The sequence below is a fragment of the Lemur catta genome, chromosome X (genome assembly GCF_020740605.2).
Source record: "Lemur catta isolate mLemCat1 chromosome X, mLemCat1.pri, whole genome shotgun sequence".
NCBI lineage: Eukaryota > Metazoa > Chordata > Mammalia > Primates > Lemuridae > Lemur > Lemur catta.
Window position 1 is genome coordinate 13479174 of NC_059155.1, and position 20574 is coordinate 13499747.

General features: G+C 39.9%; 1 protein-coding gene across 14 annotated transcripts in view; it reads left to right on the top strand.

Annotated features, from left to right (window-relative positions):
- Positions 1-20574, top strand: part of TMEM164 (transmembrane protein 164) — a 171380-nt gene that overhangs the window by 35439 nt on the left and 115367 nt on the right. Inside the window, exon 1 of one of the 14 annotated variants that reach the window (XM_045538885.1) lies at positions 5529-6046. The exons of the other annotated variants lie outside the window; for them this stretch is intronic. The gene's annotated coding sequence lies outside the window, so the exon portion shown is untranslated. Of the gene's footprint in view, positions 1-5528; positions 6047-20574 lie in introns of those variants that run through there. 14 annotated transcript variants of the gene reach the window in all.

Sequence of the window (20574 nt, forward strand, 5' to 3'; positions counted from 1 at the left end):
GAGATACCTGAAAACTGATATTTGGGTCCTAACTTTCAGCTTGATTTAAAGAGATGCCACTGTTAAATGTCATCTTTTTTCCTGGATCCATATTGTGAAGTTCAACTCTGACCCTTTGGATAAAATGATGGGCAAGCAACAGATTAAATGGGAAATGTTTCTGTGAAACAAATCCATTTAATAGTATTACTTTGTAAAGAAGTAACAAACACAACTCCTACCCCCTTACCCGCACTAGCCCATATAGACAGAATGGAAAAGTAGGGTGTTTCTTTGCTGCTTCTGTTATGATTTTACTTACTGCATTCTCAGATCAGACACACCCCTATTTGTACAGAAGTTTCAAAAGTATTTGTTGCAAATTGACCTAAGCCAATTTGGTTGCCCATAGTTATTGGATCCTATTCTGGAGGATATGATTAATCTCCAATAGTTAGAGGTAGGGGAGGGCTGTAGGTTTCCTCCCCATGACTGGTATATTACAGTGAAAGCAATTCTGATCAAATTCTGCCACATAAACATTTATTTATAATCAGGCACTAAACAGTCATATAGCCTGATCTGTACACCTATAGACATTCTAGCTCTTTTTCTTTCCAACCACTGTCTTGCTTGAGAGGTCTACCAGATGTAGATGTGACAATATTCTGGTAAATAGGATTCTGCTTACTTTCTAATAAGAGGGCACATCCAAATCCTCCATCAAGTGTCTGGATATAAGATTTGTTGAGACTTCTGAGCCTAAGGTGTCATTCCAAAGGGGTGAGGGACATTGGGCTAACCAGAGTCTTATATCCAATTCATGCAAAGATGGGAGCAACTGAATAATATTTCTAACTGATCTGCCTATCTTGAACATCAGGCAATCTCCCCAGTGAAATATCATTTCTAGTATCCATTGTTCTAATGAACAAACCATTAGAAGTGCTTCAGAGCTGAAGCTTTTTTTCTATTTAAACAAATTAAGGTATATTTTACATATAGTAAAATTCCCTCTTTTTAGGGTACAGTTCTGCAAGTTTTGGCAAGTGCATAAGTTTGTATAAACACCCAGTCAAGATAGAGAATATGCCCATCACCCCCTAAGATTCCCCCATGCCTTGATTAAAAGTCAGTTTTATTGAAAAGTCATTCATATGCCATACAATTTACCCACTTACAATGTACAATTGAGTGGTTTTTGGTATACTACATTATTAATTTTAAAAAGTGTGGTAAAATATATATATATATATAACATAAGGTTTGCCATTTTAAGCATGTTTAAGTGTAGAATCTCGTGGCATTAAGTACATTCACAGTGTTGTGCAACCACCACTTTTTTCCCAACACTTTTTTTATCTCTCCAAACAGAAGCTCTGCACCCATTAAGCAATAACTTCCCATTCGTCCCTCCCATATCCCCTGGTAACCATTGTTCTACTTTCTGTCTGAGTGTGCCTATTCTAGGAACCTCTTGTAAGTGGAATCATACAATATTTGTCCTTTTATGTCTGGCTTGTTTCACTTAGCACAGTGTTTTCAAGGTTGAAGCATGTATCAGAACTTAATTCCTTTTTAAGGCCGAATAATATTCCATTGTTTGTATATACCACATTTTGTTTATCTATCAGTGGACGTCGGGTTGTTTCTACCTTTTGGCTATGGTGAATAATGCTGCAATGAACATTGGCACACAAGTATCTGTTTGAGTCGCTGTTTTCAGTTCTTTTGGGTATGTATATATCTAGGAGTAGAATTGCTGGGTTATATGATAATTCTATGTTTAGCTTTTTGAGGAACTGCTGAACTGTTTTCCACAGCAACTGAGCCATTTTACATTCCCACTGGTAATGTATGAGGGTTTCATTTTTCCCATATCCTTGCCAGCACTTGTTATTTTCTATTTTAAAAATTATAGCCATCCTAGTAGGTGTGAAGTGGTATCTCATTATGGTTTTGTTTTGCATTTCCCTAATGACTAATGATTTTGAGCATCTTTTCATGTGCTTATTGGCGGTTTGTATTAATATATCTTTGGAGAAATGTTCAAGTCCTTTGCCTATTTTTTTTTTTAAAACCTGGGCTTGTCTTTTTTATTATTGATTTGTAGTTCTTGATTGTGGGCTTTGATTAGAGATTTCAGTTGCTAACTAATCACCCCTGGAGTTTGTATTTTCAGCTAGGGTTCTTCAGATGTTAACAGTGGTGTGCTGGTAGATGTTTAAAGCTCTGATTTATAGCATTTACTAGCTTCTGTGGTTGATTTTAAGCTACCAATCTGTCCTCAGTAAAGTAACAAAGGAGTTGGGAAGAGATGGTGCATAATCAACTCTTTCTAGCCAGTGCTGTCAAGCTGCCAGCACACCACTGAATGTTAGCTAACTGACCTTTGGGGTAGAATAAAACTAACAGACACACACACGCACATATATATATATTTTCTATACTGAAAATATTTTAAATTACAGACATTATAACTAAAAGTTATAATGATTTTCAATTATAACACTTTAGCTCCCCCAATTAAAGTAATGGGAAAAAAAGCTACCGTTTGTTGAGCACATCATATGCTAGACATTTTCCAAGTGTTTAATAGACATTATCAGTAAACAAGAGGAAATGTAGAACAAGTTAGTAGTAGGCTGGGACTTGAAGCCAAACTCCAGAGCCCATGTGTTTAACCTCTGTACCACACTGTTTTCTGTCTCATGAGTAAGATTTACTTACTGAGTGTTGACTACCATAAACAGAATGGATAATTTTCTTCTAATACCAGGTATCCTTCTTTGTTACTTTCTACTATCCAGCCCCTCTAAAACCTGTTCAGTTTGGAAGGGAAAACTAAAGCTGTTGTGGTACCACTGTTACCAAAAGCTCGGCCACTTATCTTCGGGGCTGCATCAGAAGAACAAGTGGTTTGAAGAAGAAGGAAAGATAAGTTTTATTACTTTGTCAGCACAGGAGGAGGATGGAGACTCCTGTCTGAAATGCCATTGTCCTCTGGCGCAGCTGGTGGTATCCGGGGTGGAAGGGTCCTCCACTGGACTGCTTCTGCAAATCTGTTACTGAAGCTCGGCACTTGTCCACGAGGCCGAATTAGAAGAATGAGGACAAATGATTTAAGGAGGAGGAAAGGGAATTTTTATTACTTTGCCAGGAAAGGAGGAAGATGGAGACTCCTGTCTGAAGTGCCCTCTTCCTAATAAGCAGAAATACAGAACTTTTAAAGGATGGGTTCTCAGCTTCAGGCAATTACTGTTTAACCACAGTTGATGATTCTGATTATCTCCCCTGTAGACAATCTCCTGACCTCCACCCAGGACCTCTCTTTACCAGGTCTGGAGCCCTCTCCTTTAGCACAAATAACAAAAGACTTACCCTGCCCCACCCAACCACTGGCCTGAGGCAGGGATGCAGGTTTTAGTTCTCAAAAAGGAGTGGAGGATGTTTTAAAGAGACAGAAAATATTTTTTTCAGACCATTCCCTCTGTTACATATTCCCCACTCTCAGTATTTCCTTTCCATATCTATGGGAGTAGGGGTGACTACTCTGTTACACCACCTATCAATGAACTGTAAGGGGTTAAAAATATCCTTTTCCTGATTGAAAAAAAAAAGCATGTATTATAAGAAAAATTTAAGTAAGTCAAAAATGGCAAAAATAGAAAGTGAAAATCCCCCATGATCCTGTGTGCCAGAGATAATCATTATTAACAGCTGTCATTTATTCTTCAGAGCTTTTTCTTTACACTTTCTTCTTTTACAAAAACGGGATGATTCCTTATAATCTGAAACTTTTTTACTTAATAATATAGTTGGGCTATTTTCCATGACAGTTTGTATAGCTCTACATCATTCCTTTTTAATAGCTGCGTAATATACGTTGTGTGAAAGAAATGTAAGGAATTTTGAAGAGCTATTTTGAAGAAGGGATGGTAGGTGGCACATAGGACAAAAAGGTTGATAGCCACTGTTGGGTACTAACAACAGAGGCACTATACTGTCCATTCCTCTTCCAAAGGCTACCATAACTTAACTGAAATGATTAAGATGAAAATCAATTAGTACTGTTAAGAGTTATGGGAGAACTCAAACTAAGCTAATCAGGGATAATTGAGAGAGAGAACTCCATACCAAATTCCTTCACATGTCTTTAGGGCTTTGTGACATTGGTCTTTGAAGCCCTAGTTGGAATCTCTTCTTCTCCAGTAGGCTCTGCTCTGAGTTTGAGAAACATTATTTTCTGGGAAGCACTACGTTTGAATTTCTCTTCATCTGTTACTTATTTTGAGAGATGGCTGCCACCAGGTTTTCTTGTTCTGATCTGTCAGTTTTCACTGGTTGTCACTGCTTCTTTGTTTTCTTCTCTGTCCCAGGCACTTGTCACTAGCAAAGCATGTATTGACTCTGTCAGGTGTGGCATTTATTATTGTTGCAGCAGGGAAATGATAGGAGAAAAGAAGGTTATCTAGAGGGTGAGTTAGCCAAGAAGTGGAAGAAGACAGCCATTATTAGGTTGCTGTCAAAATAGCATGCTTTACTCGCTGGCGTGTATCACTCCAGGGAATGAAATAATCCAAGAATGATAAGCTCTCAATTGCCATCTGTCGGTTTGTGATGTTGCTTGCCTTGTTCTAGTTAACATTGAACACTGACTGCACATGGCACTTGGAGAAACTTAGAGGAAGATAAGATGATCACAGGGTGTAAAGCAAACTGACTGAACACTTGCAGAAAGATGGGCTAAAGGCCAGTGGTATCAGTTTATCAGGATTTGTCTGTCTTAGGCTCCCTTCTCCTTCCCTTTCTACCTCCGGGAGCTGACAGCATGGTGTTTTCCCCTGTATTAAAGTATATTTAGATTTTTAAAAAAACAGTTTAAAGACGTTAGTTTAATAGGGTTGAAAGGGGCTATGCTTTTAGGGTTGGGGTCAGGAACTATCATTTATCATAATTAAGAAGGTATGGAAGATTATGGGTGTTTGAAGCTCATGAATGGACATGTTATTATCTTTCAAATTATATGCTAAGCATCAGGCTTGTATCATGATATTTTATTGTGCCTTCTGGTCCATATCCCCTTCTAAGGCAAATCACTGTATACCAGCTGTTCAGGGGGCAGGGAGGGGGAGCAGCCATGAACTGTGCCAGAGATCCTATTTCCCTGCTTGGGTTGATTGGACTAAGAGTGGTCACCTGTCCCCAAGAGAGCCCATTCCTAATCACCTGGCCAATGACATGGGCTTGACAAAATGAGCTGGACCATTCATATTCCTTTCCTAGGAAAATAGAATTGGGAGGCTGAGAGACTAAGGTAGTTTGCAACAGGGACAGGAGCTGAAAGATGATGATAGGCCATGTCCAGGCTGGTGTTATGAGGGGGCAGAAATCATGAGTAAACAGAGGAGGCTGGTAAGGGAGGAATAGAGATGCCCTGAGAGACGGAGGAACTGTTCCCCACAGCCACCCTGAACCCAGAACCACCTTCTAGTTCTCCTGAGGCCCAGCTTTATCCTGCCCTACGATTCTCCAGGGAAACCTGTGTTCTTACCATAAACCTCACTTTTCTTGAGCCAGCTTGAATAAGACCCTATTTTCTCACAGTAGAAATGATCAGACCAGATCTTGACCCCTACCTTTACAATTGTAGACTTCCGGGTTGAGTCAACAACAGTTGGTTAATATTAAGTGCTGAAGGCTGGTTCTGGGTATTATGGGGAGCAGTGGAAAAACACAGATACCTGATTATTTCTCTCAAGCTCAGTGCTGACGTTGTGGGCTTTGAATCTGTGTTCCTGGCAAACAGTGAGAATGAAAAGAGGCAGGGATCCTGACTGTTCATTTATCACCTCACAGCTCTCAACCAACAGGGGGCCTTCTTTATCCTATTTAACCTTTGAGTGGAGTATTTGCCTTTCATTTATTCCTCTTTCCAGTCAACTCTTGATTATTTATGTAATACTGGGAAGCATTAAGGTGAATAATAGAAGACTGCCCCGCCTTGGCCTCTCTTCCTTGCCACAGCAGCATTGAGACCCAGAAATGGAAACAACTAGCAGGACAGGTAAGGGGGCTGAAAAAAGTTGCGGTGGGACCAAGCAAATTAATATTGTTTCTTCTCTCACTTGTATACTTTTTTTCTAAATGCTCCCTCTTTGAGTTCCTTTTCTGGTGTCAGATGATTACTGGAACGGCAATGCCATTTGATTGATGAAAGTCAAAATATGGGAGCTTTTTAAAAACGACAGTAGAGTTGGGGGACATTGACTAGAATGCTATTTTCCTCTCCTGTCTTTTGTATCCCCTTCTGTCAGTGCCACCTAGCTTTCTGATTGGCTAAGTTTAATGTGGGGCCCTTAGTCACCATTCTCAGTTCAGGATTTGGGACTCAGCTAGCTAAAATATCTACAATGGTGTTTCTCTAGGTATAGCTCTTGACTCACTCGTATCAAAGTCACCATGGGTGCTTATTAAAAATGCTAATTCCTGGATCCTACCCTAGACCTATTCAGCCTAGATATGGGGGTAGGAGGCAATTGACTTGGGAATATGAATTTTAACCCATCCACTTCCAAGTGATAGTTCTTCATTCTCAACTTTGAGAAAGACTACTCTGTGAAATGACCTGAGGGGATTTGGAGGATAGTTTTGGGAAATTACCAATACTTCTATTTCACTCACTATTTGTAGAGCAAGTGAGTGGGTGGGGAGAGGAAAGTGGGGCATTCCAGGTATCAGATGGTGTTTTTCTAAGTGCAAATAGTTAAGGACTCTTTACTGAAAGGAAAGTGAAGAGAAACAGAGATACCACCATGCTAAATTAGATGATACTTAGCACTCAAATATTTGTTAAATTAATTCCTTAGATAATTGAGAGTAGACTGGGCAGGGACACAAGAAAATTGTGTTTAAGTTTCGGACTTGGCTTACATCCATGTTTCCTTCTAAAGATACCACCCTCTTCTCCATTTCTGCATTGTCTTTATTTAGAGTGAAAATAGCCAGTCATCCCCAACATATTTGGGGTTTTGTGGTAATTTAAATATGTAATAGGCATTGCATAATGCCATTCAATGGTTGTACCTAAATACAACTCTACTAATCAAACTGAGGATATTGTGTTTATTTTAAGAGAATGGTTATAGTGTTCAGCCTTTTCTTCCAAACACTGTCTCTGTGGAGTAAAACAAGGTCCTGTGTTTCATTGCTTTCCAGGCATTCCCCAACAACTGTTGAATGGTTTTGTTCCAAAAGTTTCTTTAGAAGTCTATTTAGAATTCAGATTGCATTTTCCCATGGACACAATATTATTCTTGTGGGTCAGGTTCCCAGACCAGCCGGCAAAAGCCTATTTAATCTGAAGTGGAGTAGAAGTCCAGCCCTCCAAGCCTTTAATGAAAATTTCTAAGTGTTTTTAATGGGGAAAAGACTATTAAGGTTCAGATCTGTGATCCTAGGCATACATCCCAGCTTCATTCTCTGAGCAGAATCATAGGGATTTATTGTTGGAGGGAATGATTTAAACCCCTTCACATGGCCTCCTAGGCTTTGTGTGATCTGACTTCTGCTCACCTCTCCAGTATCATTCCTTACCATGTTTTCCCTGGCACTCCATATTATCTAGGCAAAAAGAGATACTTTGAGTTCCCTGGATGTGCCTTTGTCACCTCTGAGCCATTTAAGCCTTTACCCATGCTTTTCCCTCTGCCTGGAATGTTCTCTTCCCGCCTACCCCCTAACTGGTGTTTGTATTACAGGCTCTCAAAACTCTGATCACAGTTTTTATTATAGTGTGATTTGCATGCTTTGTGTCATTTCTCTTCCCTCCTGCCAGACTGAATACTCCACAAAAGCAAAGAGCATGTCTGTGTTACTCACTGTGGTATCCCTGGCACTTAGCATAGTGTCTGGTAGGTTGTATGTTCTTATGGCAGGTGAATGAATGATCTAGTCCAGGGGTTCACAACCTTTTTGTAGCTGCTCTACACATGATGGATGGTCTTCACATGCTCAACAGACTAAGCTAAGGGCCACATCAATAAGAAGATAATGTTTGGGTTATGCAGAATTTCTAACCACTGTATTTGTAATTCAAGCCTTTTCTCTATAACTCAAGAAATCATATAGGAATACAAGTGAGAAAGAGTGAATTTTCATGGAGATGACATTGAAATGAATATATATGCAAATCATTTGCGAACTTCACTACTTGAACTATTTATAATGAATTACTTCCCTCACCTTTCTCACCTGATGAGACATACACATGAACTGGTAAACTGTGCTGAGAACCCTCAAGCTGATCCAGCCCTCCTCTCTCAGAGATATGGGCTCTGAGCTTTAGAGAGGGCAAGTTCTTTTGCCCAAGTCCGTAGCTAGCAGCTGTTTTAGTATTAGAACCTAGTGCTTCTGACTCCCAGGCCATTGCATTTTCTTCCAGAGGTATGCATTTCTATAAATAAAGTCGGAATGCATTGGAACAACTTATCCTTCTGGGGGTATTTGAGGCAGTCTCAAATCACTTGACCAAGGTCACTACTGGTAATATATGGGGGAACCAGAAGAATGAAGCAATATAGAAAGTGCCTTCTGTAATTTAGATTTGATTCATTTAATGCTGGGGCGTGGAGGAGGAGCTAAGGGAGTGCAGCTTATCCAAGGCATTGCTTACAGAATTTAGACATAACAGATGGCTTTTCATTATTCTAGGATTCCACATCTGTTGGGAGTGTAGAACATAACTGAATGCTCAGTGGGTATTTCTTGATTATGCAATTTGCTAAAATCACTCTGCTAGTGTGATGATGAATTTTAGAATTTTCTATATCATTTAGCATTTAATTGATGAGCATGTGGTTTGATAAATATTGTTATTAATATTAGTGCAGTAGTAATTTCATGTAGTTCTTATAGAGCAAGTTCTTATAGGTCATCTATTGGGGGGCCCTGCCTGAGCTATTAAAAATGATGTAGTGCTTTGAATACCTCTTGCCTAATGTTATTTGCCTTCTCGTTGTGGCTCCTGGGGGTTTTCTTCTGCTCAGAATCTTCCATAAGACTGGATTAAAGGACGTACAGCCTAATGGATCACCTCAGTAAAGTTAAAAGGCATTTAAGAGAAAGATCCATCTAATGACCTGCAAGGAGGAAATATCTGTAGACCCCTGGAGAAGAAGGGCAGGCAGTGCTTTTCCAGGTGTCAGCCTGGGACTGAGTGTTGGCTTCTCATGGTAGACACATAACTGGCCGAAGGGGATGGCATAGCTCAGTTCTCCACCTAGCTTTCAGTAGGACACACTCCAGGAGTCCCACATCCGGCTGTTTGTTTTTCCCTATGGTGAAGAAAACAGCCAGTAGATGGCTAATTAAAATGATCATAAGCTCAAAAGCCAATCTCAAAGGCTTATGAGAGCCAAGCATCCTTCCACCTTCCACCTTTCACTAGGCTGCCCCAAGTCCTCAGAGGCTGGTTGGCCAATATCATAATGGATAATAAAGGAAAGCACCATTCATTGCACCCCTTTAAGAAAAAGTAATGTATGTCTTTGCATGCCTTCAAACCATCAGTGGTTTGCTCCATCACAGATTTGCTTGTGTGCCCCTTCTTTAATGTCACTCTGACATTAACACTCTGCCAGTAAACTCGTTTGTTTGTCTGGGCTGAGGGAACAAATGAGTCCAGGGGGCTCTTGTTGGAGTCATGCATTTCCTTCTCCCTCGTGACTGCCAAACCACCAAACTCTGGGCCATTTGTATCTGTCTCTACTTCTCCTTATAACGTGGCAAAACACGTTTTGGTGCTAGATACGAAGCAAAGCTTCCTGGAGTGAACCAAATGTGGAAAGTGCTGTAATTTGAGGCAGTTTTCAGAAAAGAGCTCCTCCTGGTATATAAAGGCCCTTTTTCTTTTTTTCCTTTCTTTTTTCATTTATGCCTCATCACATTTTGTTCAATTTCAGCTCATCAGAGGCAGAAATTTCCTTTTGATGTCTGTTTTGTAGAATAGGCCTTACCTGAAAAAAAGAACAAAAGGCCACCTCCGTGGCTTTCAATTTGCAGCGTCTTCAGCCCTTTCATCCATCTCAGTGCTTCCCTGGTTGGGAACAAAACCCAAGCTCCAGGGTCAGAGCACATATGGAGGAAGAACCCTTTCTAAAAATCCAAACACATGCGGATTTCATGTTTCATTGTCATTCTCTTCTGCAGTTGGGTCAGGTACATGTGGGAAAGAGAGAGGGAGCTTGGAAGAAAAAAATTGGTTTGTAACCTCCACAAAAGCATACGATCCCATTTTTTTCTCAGAAGTTCAATTAAGAAGAAAGCAGGTCTTTTATAGTTTGATAATTCAGGGTTGCTTTCAGTCTTTATGGCATCTGTGTCAAGATACCTAGTTTGGGAGATGGAACAGGAGTCTGATGTGCTAACATTCAGTTTTCTCAGTGTCTGTTTTCAGACTCCTCTACTTTTTCTCTTCTGCTTCCTTTGGTTTCAAATCACAGAAGACTTATCTCTTTGTGCTCCCAGCTTGTTGTCTTGGTTACAGACTTCTTCAGCCTGTTTTTTTTTTTTTGAGGGGAATATATTGCTTAAAGAAGACTTTTAAAATTAATGACTGAGGTCTCTTTCTCTAAGGATACTGGGGCATTAAGCAGTGGGTGGAACAGTGACTTGCAAACCTGGCTGTGCATTGAAATCACCCAGGGCACTTTAAAATATTGATGCCCAGGCCCCAGGCCTGACCAGTTGAGTGGGGATCTTGAGGAGTAGGGCCCAGGAATGATATTTTTAGAAAAATAAACTGCCTGGGGGATTCTAATGTGCATTCAGGACTTAAAACCACTGAATTTTACAGCAAAGCCAAACAGCTGGGTTCTGGGCTGTTTAAGCAAGGTGAAGGAAATAGGATCAACTTTTCTATACCTCAGTTTTATCTGCCTTTACCTGCCTTTACTGTTCTTACCTGCCTTTACCACCTTCCAGGTGGAACCAATAAAGCTTGAGAAATTAAAGAGGCCTACTGTCACCACCTGCCCACTCCCCACCTCTAGTTCCTGGCAGTACTGTTGCATACAGAAGATAGATACCTTCCCTTCAAAAAAAAAAAATCCAATTATCCAACATCTGGGCTGTAACAGTGGCTCGAGGCAGTCTCAGGGATTAAAACAAATCTTTCCAGTTGCTTGAAGAAGGGTTACCTGTATGGAGAAACAGCAGTTTCACTTTCTCTAGTGTGGTTTGGACAGAGCTTTCCCCAATTTCTAGCCTCCTCCCTTCTCATGCCCCAGGTGGTTAGCAGAGTTAGACACTATATTTTTATTTTTTGTGAATTTCCTTTTTATAGTGTTTTTGTAACATAAAAGTAATACATGTTCATGATCTAAACCTGAAACATTACAGGAATATGACACATAGCAAAAAAAAGTCCCCCAGAAGTCAGTGCCCCAGAGATAGCCATTGGAAATGTGTTTTTCCTTCAGATTTTTGTCTCTGCATATGTTAAACATTTTATATTTCTATTCTAAAAATGGGATAATTCAGCAGTGTTTGTATATTTTTTTGTTAATATCTTGGCCATCTTTCCATGTTAGTACATATAGGTCAACCTCATTCTTAAGGACCCCTGATTCATAGGTTTTTAGTCACACAAGGGTATAGTCTCCTTCCCATCCCCGCCAGTATTTCACTTTCCTATGGAAAGGCTTGGATTTTGTTTGTTTATTTGGGCTTCAAATATAGCAGATCCATTTTATCTGGTATATTTATGTTTGATTGGTTGTTATTTAAAAACTCAAACAATTTAAAAGGAATAGAATAGCATATATAATTCCCTTCAGCCCCTAACCCCTAATCTACTAGTTCTTCTCCCCAGAAACAAACCACCATTATTACCAGTTTCACAGAAATCTCGAGAGGTACAGTATGCATAAAGAAGGCTTGAATGTTTTAAAGTGACTTTTGCTTAGGTAACCAAGTCTATCCACATACCACAGAGACATCTGTTTGTTTCATTTATTCATTCAGCAATTATCTGATGAGCATCTTATATGTTCCCAGCAGTCTATTAAGTTCTGGACCTACAATGAGGACCATCACACAACTACCCTCCAAGGAGCTTATGGTCAGCAGGGACGATCGACATTTGACAAAAACATAGCTACATATAAATGCAAAATGGTGATGAGTATTGTGGAAGAAAAGAACAGGGTTTATATGCTTCGTTTCCAAATAGTGATAGATTGTATTTTTTAATGCAGAGGTGTGGATGGGAGATCAGCAACAAAGACATGGAAGCAAAGACTTAACCCCCAACCCTTATTCTTGCCAAGAGCTTTTCCCTTCTTTGACAAAATGATCTGTTGAGAGGTAGGGTAACTTACCAATCAGTTTTATCACTGGATGACAGGGTGCAGGAGAGACCTTTGTCAGCCTGTGAGCTTCGTGCTGACAGGAACTGTGTCCTGCATCTCTTTGTGTCCGGAACCCCAGGAAGAACAAACTGATTCAAGTACTGGGCAATAGGTGCTTTTATTACATTCTCATTTTATACCTTAGTGGCACTGCGAGTGGTAGATATTCTTATTCCTGTTTTAAAAGATGAGAAAACTGAGGCTTAAAGAGGTATAAAAAAAAGTCCCTTCTTTAAAAATATACCTATCCCCCTAAAAAAAAAAAAAACCAACTTTGACCATAGTCCATTGGTTGGCAGAGTTCTGCCGACATTAGCTGGCCCATGTGGCTGTGACCCTGACATACTCAGTCTCCTTCCTTCAGAGAACTGGATACTATCCATCTCTCCCATGTGCTGGCCTAGGCTCTGTTACTTCAGAATTTTCTTGAAGAGTTTTAAGGCAACCAGATCATCCTGTTCTAAATATTTTTCTGGGATTGAGGTCAAGGCAGCAGCATGATCCTTTCTTAAATGGGTCAGAGGAGGAGAACTCCTGTGGCTCCCCCGAAAGGTCAAGGTTCTTTGTGCTCACTGCACCTTCTTCTCTTCCAGCTTGTGTCCTAGGCTGGGGGCTGGCCAGGGAGCAGAGGCAGACTTCATGTGTCCTGGGGGACTTTTATGTGAATGACACTATTAGTTACTATGTGGAGTGGAGGCACAGGGAATTCCACAGAAGAGAAATTATCTTACGGCAGAAACAAAAGGTAGTATTGGCTACAAACATGACCTTTGGAATCAGAGAGTTCTGGGTTCCAGGCCTGACTCTTTCACTTACTGATTGTGTGACCTTAGGCAATTTACTTAAATCTTTCTGTAGCTCAGTTTGGATGGACAATAATATCACTTATGTAATGGGATTCTTATGAGGAATACATGAACTAACATGCAAGATGTTGACTCTAGTGCCAGGCACATAGCAGTCAGTAAGGAATAGTTGCTGCCATTATTATTATTGTTATTAATAACAGTATGAGACTAATCAAGTGATTAGCGTATAGTACCAGTTAAGTACCAATGATGTTCAGAAAAGGAATGATCAGTTTGGGTGGGTTATCCAGGAAATCTCTGGAGGTGGAAGAAGTGGAATGAAATATGCCAGGTAGGGCAAATATGAAAGAGGGAGGCTAAGCTGAACTGGAGTGGGGATAAAAGGAAGAAACAAACTCAATGTCTGGCATCCTTGGACTCCACCACCAGCTCTCCTGTAGTCATAACCAGTACGTCCAGTACTTTATGGCTCTCCATTTTCGAGAGTCCTTCATTAATGGTTGTACTTTTGAAGTGGTAGGGAGGGGGCCTAGTTGGCTGGCTGCTCTGGCTGAGCTTGAGGGTAGCTGTGTCTTGGTGGAGTTGATACGGGTCCTAATTCTGCAACTTGGTTTGTGGGTTCAAAGCCTAATTTTTGTCAGCTTACCCAGGGATGTTAATTTCTAGCAGACTGAGTCATACTTCCCAACCTTACAGAAGACTCCTTGATAAACCATCAGGCCAAAGAATCAATTGATGATGAGAGTAAGACCTTTATAGAGACGAGAACACTTGTGCCTTTCAACCCTCTCTGATAGCAAGGTTCCTCAAGCCAAATTAAATAAGGCTTGTTTGATAGCCTAAAATTAGAACAAAATGGAGTTGAAGAGTCTCATGAGAGAGACCGTGTAGGCTTTGGTAGGCCATCAAGACCTATCCCTTTTTGCTTATCTGTCACAGCTTTGTAGTATGACCTGAATATGTGTCCTTTTCTCTCTTTCTACTACTGGAGGCTCATCAGTAACACTTTTTCTCTTAGATGTTCCTGTTTTCTAATTCTATGCAAATACTCTGTGTGTGCTATGACCATGCTATTCTCTTGAGTTTCTTTGTAATCTTTTTGATAAGATTTGGAAATTGCCTACTTCTCAACAGCAATATATTAATAGTTACAGTGATTCTCTCACTGAATGCTCTTTTTGGCTTTGTTCCCAAATACTAGGGGTGTTTCTAAGCAGGGCCGCCACGAACGGCTATGCACTGCACAACCCTAGGAGAGGGTGCCATTCACATAGACTATAATTGAATGGCGCCACTAGGGTTGTGCAGTGCACAACCTACACAACTGTACTCGGTGGCCCTGGGATAATGTAATGTCAATGCTTTCTTCATCAAGGGCAAGGTATTGGGAGAAGCAGAGAGTACCATTTTGGAACCAATCTCAGGGACTTAGTAAGGGAGCTGAAATAGTGAGCTGCTGCTGTGACCAGGAAAGGAAAAACGTACAGTTGTGGCTTTGGGAGAATTATCCTCTGGCAGTGATAGCCATCATATGGAAGCACTACTTACCTTCATTCTCTCTGTAAATAATTTTTTGAGAGCCTACCATGTGAGGGTTGAAGAACAGGGAAGGGTTTGCATAGGAGGGAACATTTGAACGGGGCTTTGTGAGAGAAGCAGAATATAAACATGTGAAGATGAGTTGGGAGGAGAGAATTTCAGGGGGAAAAATAGCGACAGGAAAGACAAAGGAAACCACAAGGGGTGTATGAGTAATGGTGAATAATTCATCTCAGTTGGATAGAAAGGCATTTGAGAGGGAGTAGTGAATAATAATGCTGATGGGGGAGGGGGTCAAATGATGATACAGGAGGGGAGGGACTTGAATGCCAAATTAAGGAGTTTGGACCTTATTCACCAAGCAATAAGGACCTATCCAAAATTTGTGGGATTTAAAAAAGCATTATTGAGATATAATTTACTCATTTAAACTGTGCAATTGAATTGTTTTTTGTGTGTTCACATGTATCTGCCGCCATCACCATAGTTAATTTTAGAACATTTTCATTACCCCCCCAAAAAACTTCCATACCATTTAGCTATTAAACCCCCCACCCACCTTCCCCTCTCCCAGACCTAAGCAATGACTAATCTACTTTCAGTTTCTATAGAATAGCCTATTCCTGACATTTCATATAAATGGGGTTGTTATAACGTGGTCTTTTTTGACTGGCTTCTTTTCACTTAGTATAATGTTTTTAAGGTTCATTTATGTTGTGCATTATCAGTACTTTGCTTTTTTATGCCAAATAATATTCCATTGTGTGGAAATACCACATTTTCTGTATCCATTTGTCTGTTGACGAACATTTGGGTTGTTTCCACCTTTTGGCTATTATGAATAATGCTACTGTGAACATCTGTGTATAAGTTTTTGGTTGGACATAGGTTTTCATTTCCTTTGGATATAGGAGTAGGATTGCTGAGTTATATGTGATAACTCTATGTTTAACCTCTTAACGAACTTCCAGGCTGTTTTCCAAAGTTGTAGCACCATTTTATATCCCCACCAATAGTGTATAAGGGTTTCTCCACATCCTTGTGAATACTTGTGATTGTCTTTATTTCAGCCATGCTAGTGGGTGTGAAGTGTTATCTCATTGAGGATTTGATTTGCATTTCCCTGATGACTAATGATGTTGAACATCTTTTCATGGGCATATTGGCCATTTGTATGTTTTCTTTGAGAAATGTCTATTCAAGGTTATGTGTCTTTTTATTGTTGAGTTTCAAGAGCTATTTATTCTGGATGCTAGACTCTTACCAGATATATGATTTACAATTTTTTTTCTTCCATTATGTGGGTTGTATTTTTTACTTTCTTAATAGTATCCTTTGAAGCACAAAATATTTTAACTTTGGTGAAGTCCAATTCATATGTTTTTTCTTTTGTTGCTCATGCTTTTGCTGTCACATCTTAGAATCCATTGTCAAATTCTAGGTCATGAAATTTATCCCTATAAATCCAGACTGTTTTCCAAAGTTGCAGCACCATTTCATAGGTTTTATAGTTTTGGCTCTTACATTTAGGTCTTTGATTGATTTTGAGTGAATTTTTATATATGGGTTGTGAGGTAGGGGTTCAATTTCATTCTTTTACATGTGGATAACCAGTTGTTCAGCAGCATCTGTTGAAGAGACTATTCTTTCCACTATTGAATGGTCTTGGTGCCCTTGTTCAAAATCAGTTGTGGGGGTTTATTTCTGGACTCTCAATTTTATTCTTTTGGTGATCTATCTTTATGCCAGTACTGTACTGTTTTTGTTACTGTTGCTTTGTGGTAAGTTTTGAATCAGGTAGTGTGAGTCCTCCTCCTCCTTTTCAAGGTTAAGTTTTACATATTTGGGGCCCTTTGCATTTCCACATAAATTTTAGAATCAGATCATCAGTTTCTACAAAAAAGTCAGCTGGGATTCTGATAATTACTGCTATGAATCTGTCATCTGAAAGTTTTAAGGAGGAGTGTAACATGATCAGAGTGTTATTTTAAGAACAGAAACCTGGCCAGGCATGGTGGCTTATGCCTGTAATCCCAGCACTTTGAGAGACCGAAGCAGGATGATCACTAGAGCCCAGGAGTTTGTGACTAGCCCGAGCAACATAGCGAGACCCTGTCTGTACAAAAAATTTTAAAGAGTCAGCCGAGTGTGGTAGCACACACCTGTAGTCCCAGCTACTCTGGAGGCTGAGGCAGGGGGATCACTTGAGCCAAGGAGTTGGAGGTTGCAGTGAGCTATGTATGATTGTGCTGCTGTACTGTAGCCCAGGTGACAGAGCAAGACCCTGTCTTTAAAAAAAAAATAGAAACCCGACAATATTGTATGAATTAACAGTGAAAAAGGAGAGACATTGGATACCTGGAGATCAAATAGGAAACTGCTGTAGCAGTTCAAGAAAATGATAGGGTCTGAACTAGGAAAAGGATAGGATGGATTTGAGATATGTTGAAAGGGTTGAAGTGACAAGATGGCAGAACTTGGGGACTGAGTACATGAGGGGGCTGAGAAAGGGGTGGAAGGAACATCAAGGATAGCTCTGAGGTTTGAAGATAGGCTAATTGATTTAGATTATGGCACCTGTTTTTAACTTTGTATTTTGAAATGATTTTTGACTTACAGAAGAATTGCAAAGATATTACTCCTCCGTACTCTTCACCCAGCTTCCCCTAATGTTAACATCTTGCATAACTATGGTAAAATGATTAAAACTGAGAAATTAGCTTGTGTACAATGCTATGTGAACTTGACTACAGATTTATTTAGATTTCACCAGTTTTTCCATAAGTGTCCTTTTTCTGTTGCAGGATCTAATCCAGGATCCCTAATTGCATTTAGTTGTCATGTCTCCTGAGTCCCCTCTAGTCTATGATAGTTCCTCAGTCTTTGTCTGTCACAGCCTTGACAATTTTGAAGAGTACTGGTCAGTTACTTTGTAGAATGCCCCTAATTTGGGTTTATCTGATGTTTTTTCATGATTTGATTGCGATTTTGCAATTTGGGCATCCAATAAGTTGATGATGCTATCAATGGTTCATACTTATTTTGTTCCTTATAATGTGCCAGGCACTTGAACTAGGTGCTTTAAGCATTCAATCCTTACAGTTACTCTATGAGCTAGTGTTATTGTAATCTTCATTCACCAGATGAGGAAACTGAATTTAAGGGGTTAAATATCCTCTCCCTGAAGGCAGCTGGACAAGGAAGCCAAGTAACATACCAGAATGTTCTTATGCAAGTATGGAATTAGAATAAGTGGAGTGAGATAAATTGAAATTTTAATATGAGCTGTTGCTGATGTGGCTCATAGTAGGGATAGATTTTCTGTTGAAATCAGAATAATTATAGCTATTATGTATTGAGTCCTAGCTATATGCTAGGCATTGTGCCAGTTGCTTTTCTTGCTTTATCTCATTTGATCCTCTCCAAAACCTTGTGAGACACAGGTACTATTTTTATTACCATTTTACAGATGAAAATTCCTCCAATCTCTTGCCCAAGGCCACAGTGCTGCTAAGTGACAGAGCCAGCATGTGGATCCAAGTCTGTCTTGACTCTAAAGCCCGTAGTCTTAGCTACTTAGCAATTCTGCCTATTCTGTTTCCATCCTCTTAATAGGGATGAATTTGCCAATGGGACAAGAAAACATGATATTTATGGGCTTGGGTGTGAACACTGCTTGGGTGTGGACACTACCAAATATGCGTTTGCAATTCTCTTTATTTTATATCTCAGTGGTTGGCCAACCCCATTCTTTCTTTAGCTATAATTCAAGCAGGTTACAATGTGGTCTTTCAAGTCTGGGATTTTAAAGACTAACTCTTAGCAGGCATTCTCATTTCCCTTTTATCTAACTTCTTGAGGGAAACATCTTTGTAATCTCCTTAGACTGACAAAAATGGTAAATTCTCAGAAAGATGTAAACTGAGGGGAATAATGGGAAGACTGAGGATGGGCATTTAACTGTGGAGTGCAGGGAAGTTTTCCTGGAGAAAATGATGCTCAATTGTGCATTTAAGGATAAATAAGAGTTAGCCATAAGAGGAAAGGTAGGAAAGCCATTCTGGAAGAGTGAATAGGATTAGTAATGGCACAACTTCTTGATGTTGGAGATTTAAATTTTAAAAACAAAATTACGAAAATATTAAGAAAACAATAAGTGACTCTATAATTCCAGGGTTGTAAAAGATTTTCAAAGCATGATATCCAGACAGAAACCATAAAGGAAATGACAAATACATCTGATTACATAAAGTTTAAAAAAGCTTCCATACATCAAAATCGATCATAAGCAGAGCTGCAACAATAACAACCTGGGAAAAATACTTGCAATAAATGGCAAACAGTCTGTATAAAAGTCATTAATATATTAAATATAAATAGCTCTTTATAACTGAATAAAAAAAGAATACACCAGTTGAAAAATAGGCATAGTGGACAGATGGTCACATCCCAAAAGAAGAAATACAGCTGGCCAATAAACCTGTTAGAAAATAGTGTAACATTTCTGGTAACCCAAGACATGCAAATGAAAATGATCAATTGTGTGTATGTGTTTTGCTTTTTAAACAAATGATAACTACCAAATGATAATTACCTGTTGGCCAGGCTGCATCAGAAAACACATTCTCGTATGTTGCTTAAGGGAGTATCAATTCAAATAACTTTTCTGGAGGGCAGTTTAGAACTGTGGATCAAAAGCCTTAAAATGGATATTCAATCCTTTGAAGATCTAGACAGTCTACGAATGTGAACTAAGGGAATAGTAAAGGAACTGAAAATATTGACATAACTTACATGTGCAATAGGAGGATATTGGTTGAGTAAATCGTTGCATATCCATATAATTGAATACATTGAAGCTATTGGAAAATGAGGTGGTAGGAGTGTATTGATTGACCTAAAGTATGATTAGGAGACAGTTTGGCATAATGCATGAGGCTGCTATGCTGGAGATATAGGAGGGGTGCAGAGGAAAGAAGGCCTTGTCTGTCATGCTAAGGAACTTGAGCTTTTTCTGCAGGTAGTAGCAAGCCATGGAAAGATTTAAAGTGGTAGATCATAGGGGCATTTTAGATAGATCCCTCTTTGGAAGTGTGCCTGGAAGTTGGAGAACAATGAAGAGATTAATGCAGTGGTCCTAAGAGAGGTGATGAGGGCCCTAGGGTATGAGCATTAGCGGATAGAGCCATAAGACAGACTTTGGGCAGCCCAGTGAGTTAATCTTCCCTGTGGAGGGTAATGGTCATGTGTACTTGGCCTCGGGAATCCCCAGAGAGCTGCATGCCATCATTGGCGGTAGAGCCAGGAGGGCTAGGCCTGGGGAGATTGTGTGCTAGGCCAAACACCACTCTCCTGTACCTCTCTCACTCTCTGCTTCCCTTTCATTTGATTTGCCCATGCCTCTTCATTATTTAACCTGGCTAGTGCCTCATTTAGGATGGTCTGTGGTGACTGCCCCCTCCCTCAATTACAGTTTTCATAGTACTAACAATTCCTCCTGTGAACAAAAACTATCTTCTTTAGGTCTTGTGAAAATGGGGGTTTGTTGAATCTATTGTTGAGGTGGAGCAAAAGTAGATGGGAGGATGAACAATGATGGCAGTGAATTTGGGACTAATACAACTATGGGGACAGGAATAGTAAGCAGAAAAATTGACAGCTGAGAGCTTGGGTAGAGAAGGTGGGAATCTGGAGCCAGAGCAGTTCAGAGGTAGGGGATGAACTGGAACAGCAGCTGGTACGTACACTGGATGCTGAGGAAAGGTGAATTTATAAGTTTTGGGGTAGGAGAACCTTGAAGTGGTACAGGGATTTTTCCTGGGGAAGCTGAGAGTGTG